We start from the raw sequence: 5,018 nt of genomic DNA on the forward strand, positions 1-5,018 counted from the left end.
TCTATCTCTTCACACCACTTCTATTTCTTGCAACCTTAACTCTCCTATAAATCACAACACACAGAAGATGTTGATCTAAAATACAAAAGAAACTCAAAAAAATTTCCACAATGCCTGCAACGACTTGAGGGGAAAATGTTTTTCAGCCAAGTTACTCTATGTCTTATAAGAAACTACTTATGTAGTTTGAAACACATAAAGCAACATTCTCTTAAAACACAACTCACACTTTCTTGTTTTTGTTCGTGTTTTCATTTACAAGCAGTAATTGTAAAATGAAAGGCATTGGACTCTTGGCTTTAGAAACTAAGAGTTACTACTTCTTAGTCTATATGAATAAAACATAAATTTTTGTTTATGAGAAAGTCAAAATAATATGCAAATATTAAAATTGTAAGACAATTTTTGAACTGAGTCTTATGACAAATAGAACTATAAAGAAAATGAGAAAAAATGAAGCAATTTCATTCCATTATGCATGAGAAAATGTTTCCTTGTTGGCATCTGAGAAATCCTAAAGTTTAGAAAACTCTGAGGAAAATCTGAATTAGCACTTCTAAAGAGAGGTAGTTATTTTGTTGTCCACAACAATGAAATTATTTTTTCATATTTATCAGCACTTTTGAAAAAGCAAGATGGGTCTACTCAGTGCAACAGTAGCCCTTCTTTCTTCACAGTGGTCAACTATAACCCTGCACTCCCCAGCAACCATGTCGAAGGGACCCACAGTTGGCATTGATCTTGGCACCACTTAGTCCTGTGTGGGAGTCTTCTAACATGGGAAAATGGAAACCATTGCTAATGACCAAGGAAACAGGACAACCCCCAGCTATGTCACCTTCACCAACACAGAACATTTAATTGGCGATGCTGCAAAGAACCAAATTCCAATGAACTTCACCAATACAGTTTTTGATGCCAAATGTCTGACTGGTCACAGATTTGATGATGCAGTTGTACAATCAGACATGAAACACTAGCCTTTAATGGTGGTGAATGACTCAGGCAGGCCTAAGGTCCGAGTGGAGTACAAAGGGGAGACAAAAAGTTTCTATCCAGAAGAAGTATCTTCTATGGTCTTGACCAAGTTGAAAGAAATTGCTGAAGCTTACCTTGAGAAGACTGTCCCAATGCCGTAGTCACAGTACCAGACTATTTCAATGATTTCCAACTTTAGGCCACTAAAGATGCTGGAACCATCGCTGGTCTCAACGTGCTCTGAATCATCAATGAGCCAACAGCTGCTGCTATTGCTTATGGCTTGGACAAAAAGGTTGGTGCTGAGAGAAATGTTTTGATCTTTGACCTTGGAGGTGATACTTTTGATGTCTCCATGCTTACCATTGCAGATGGCATCTTTGAAGTCAAGTTCACAGCTAGGGAAATCAGTTTGGGTGGGGAGGACTTTGACAACCGAATGGTCAACCTTTTCATTGCCAAGTTCAAGAGAAAGCCCAAGAAAGACATCAGTGAGAACAAGAGGGCTGTTCACCGTCGTCACACCATTTGAGAACATGCAAAATACACCCTCTCTTCTAGTACCCAGGCCAGTATTGAGACTGGCTCCCTCTATGAAGATATCGACTTCTATATATCAGCCACTTGAGCCCATTTCGAAGAGCTGAATACTGATCTCTTCCATGGAACACTCGAACCTGTGGAAAAGACCTTAAGAAATGCTTAGTTAGATAAATCACAGATTCATGACATCGTCCTAGTGGGTTGTTCCACTCGAACCCGCAAAATCCAGAAGCTTTTGCAAGACTTCTTCAATGGCAAGGAGCTCAACAAGAGTATCAACACTGATGAGGCTGTTGCTTATGGTGCATCTGTCCAGACTGCCATTTTGTCTGAAGATAAATCTGAAAATGTGCAGGACTTCTTGCTGTTGGATGTCATTCCTCTTTCCCTTGGAATTGAAACTGCTGGTGGAGCTATGGATGTTCTGATCAGACGTAATACCACCATCCCCACCAAGCAAGACACAGATCTTTACTACATATTTGGACAACCAGCCTGGTGTGCTTATTCAGGTTTATGAAGGTGAGAGAGCAATGACAAAGAATCACAACCTGCTTGGCAAATCTGACCTCACAGGATTCTCCCCAGCACCCAGAGGTGTTCCTCAGGTTGAAGTCACATTTGACATTGATGCAAATGGTATTATCAATGTTTCTTCTGTGAATAAAAGCACAAGAAAGGAGAACAAGATCACCATCACCAATGACAAAGGACGTCTGAACAAGGAAGACATTGAGTGTATGGTCCAGGAGGCTGAGAAATACAAGACTGAGGATGAGAAGCAGAGAAACAAGAGGTCTTCCAAGAATTCTCTTGAACCTTATGCTTTCAACATGAAGGCTACCATGGAGGATGAAAAACTGCAAGTCAAAATGGGTGATGAAGACAAACAGAAGATCCTTGACAAATATAATGAAATAATCAACAGGTTGGATAAGAACCAGACTGCTGAGAAGGAAGACCCTGAGCATCAGCAGAAAGAACTGGAGAAAGTCTCTAACACCATCATAACTAACAATGCATTACATCTGTACTAGAGTGCAGGGGGCATACCAAAATGCACGCCCAGTGGGTGCCCAGGGGGTGCAGCAGCCCCATCTGGACCCACCATTGAAGAGGTGGACTAAAGAACAGTAGAAGGAGGATTCCACACAGCTTCCCCAAAATTGAAGGACTCAAAATCTGTAGCCAAAGCAGTAGCAGTTTAAAAGTAACATTTAAGCTATTGTGTAAATCTGGGCATTCTGAATACTGGCATGTGTGCAGAGAGAGAGAAATGAACAACTTTGCACTGTATCAGTACTATAAACAAGAGGAAATGCAATTCTTGTCCTAGACAATAAAAACTACTTAAAATTGGCACCATAAAAAAAGAAAAAAGCAAAATGAAAAAAGTTTAGGCAATCACTACCCATTCTGTGCTTAGTTATTGTGTAAAAAATGCACAAATCTTCTCACAAAGATCTTAGTCAGAAACATAAAATGGTAATGTGCTAATAGCATCACCACTCTCAGTTACAATATCATCGTAGACCCATTTTCTATTACAGTGGCACTCTGGTCCTCATTTGTTTGAGTTACACTTGGGACATGAATAGAAGCAACCTAGGCAGCTCTCCTCCAGGCATTTGCATAGGTCCACCTCATTACAAATCAGCTGGCCATTCTTGTCATATTTCTTCATTACTTTCCTGCTTCTTGGTTGTTTTCCAGATGGTTGAGGATTCCATAGGCCTGACTTCCAGATAAATGGAGTACTATAGTTCACAGAAAAATACCCATTCATCTTTGACTTGTGGGCTTTTTTTTTCTCCTCCCTGGTTTCAGGATTGAAGTCTGCAACCTGAGGTGCTGGGTTTTGAAATGCTAGGGATTTTAGCTGTCATTCTATTTGTTGCAGTTGCCTCTATCCAATTGGAGAATCTCTCTCAGGAAAACTTGGATTTGCATGTTCTTGAGTAGAACTGCTTTTATCATTGAGTTCAGATGGTTCCTCATTTCTGATCACTTTAAGTCTGATTCAAAAGAATCTGTATGCAGAAGAGAAAAAGGCTGCAATACCTAACAAGTCACAGCAACTGCAGCCTCCAGGACTGGATGGGGGGAAATGCTTCCATACCCCTCCTTCACTCTTGCCATAGGTTGGGAGTAGTGTTCTTTTTCACTCAAGTCTAACTCTTTGTGATGTTATTTTGGGTTTTCTAGACAAAGACACTTGAGTAGTTTGCCATTTCCTTCTCCAGCTCATTTTACAGATGAGGAAACTGAGGCAAAAGGGTTAAGTGACCTCTCCAGGGTCACAAAGCTATTACTTATCTGAGAACTGATTTGAACTTGAGTCTTCCTTACTCCAGGTCCAATGCTCTATACACTGTATAACCTAACTGTTGTGCCATTTGAATTTTCTTAGGAAGATTCTGAAGAAAACCTGACAAGATAAGGTAACAGGCACTGGGGTCATTTCTCCAGCTGAACTGACAAGCATTCAAACTCTACAGTAGACAGTGTGACTCTGATGGGCTGGACACAAATGAATGTCTGTCTAAAAGACAATTTTATGGAGGACCCATACAACATTACAGGGTGATCACAAAAAATAATACAAGCATAGTCTCAGAGTCTCTCTGAAGAACTTTGGAACCAACTGTAAGACATGGGAGACACTGGCAGAGGACCATGATGAGGCGTGTCCACCTCAAAGAAAGCACTGTGCTCTATGAGCAAAGCAAAATTGCAATAATTCAAAAGAAAAGTGAGATACATAAATTTAGAGTCATCTACACTCCAAATGTTCCTATGGACTATTTGTGCCTGACCTTTGGTAAAACCTTCCAAGCTCATATTGGTCTGACCTGTCAGTCAGATACAATGTACCTTGATCCCAGCATAGCAATGCCATTCTGGTCCTCTTTGAGAGGACAGGACAACAAACAAGTCCTTCCCCATTTCAGTCCCATCTCCACTCAGCTGCCAAAGTGATTTTCTAAAAAAGCAGGTGTGACCACCTCTCATCCCACCCTCTTCATTATGCTGTAGTGATGTCCTGCCATGTCCAGAATCAGATATAAGTGCTTTTTAACTTGAAGCCCTTAATGATCTGGCCACTTCCTGTCTTTCCAGCTTCTGAACATTCTGTGCCCATCCATTCTTTTGTCCAACTACACTGATCTATTGCTTTATCACATGTGATGCTCCATCCCCTGACTCCATGAATTTTCACTAAACTTCATCACATCCCTGGAATGTTCTCTCATCTTAATATCATATCCTGATTTTCTTGGCTTCCTTAAAGTTCCACTCAAATTCCAACTTCTACAGGAGTTTTCCTTGACACCCCTCCTCCAACATCCTGTTCCTAGTGCTTTCCATTCTGAGGTTACTTACTGATATTTTCTACTGCATTTATCTTGTACATCTATAGTCATGAACTGAGAACCCCATGAAAATGTCAGCTCCCTCAGGGAAGTGACCACGTTTTACCACCACCACCTTTTTTT

The 5,018-nt window shown here is 40.7% G+C and overlaps 2 pseudogenes; one reads left to right on the plus strand and one right to left on the minus strand.

The window, feature by feature from the left end:
- The first annotated feature begins 710 nt into the window (after nucleotides 1-710).
- LOC140528815 (heat shock cognate 71 kDa protein-like) lies at nucleotides 711-2,648 on the plus strand (annotated as a pseudogene).
- Nucleotides 2,649-2,986: 338 nt separating this feature from the next.
- Nucleotides 2,987-3,660, minus strand: LOC140520519 (ARL14 effector protein-like pseudogene; annotated as a pseudogene).
- Nucleotides 3,661-5,018: the final 1,358 nt, after the last annotated feature.

This window comes from Notamacropus eugenii, chromosome 1, assembly GCF_028372415.1.
Source record: "Notamacropus eugenii isolate mMacEug1 chromosome 1, mMacEug1.pri_v2, whole genome shotgun sequence".
NCBI classification, from domain to species: domain Eukaryota; kingdom Metazoa; phylum Chordata; class Mammalia; order Diprotodontia; family Macropodidae; genus Notamacropus; species Notamacropus eugenii.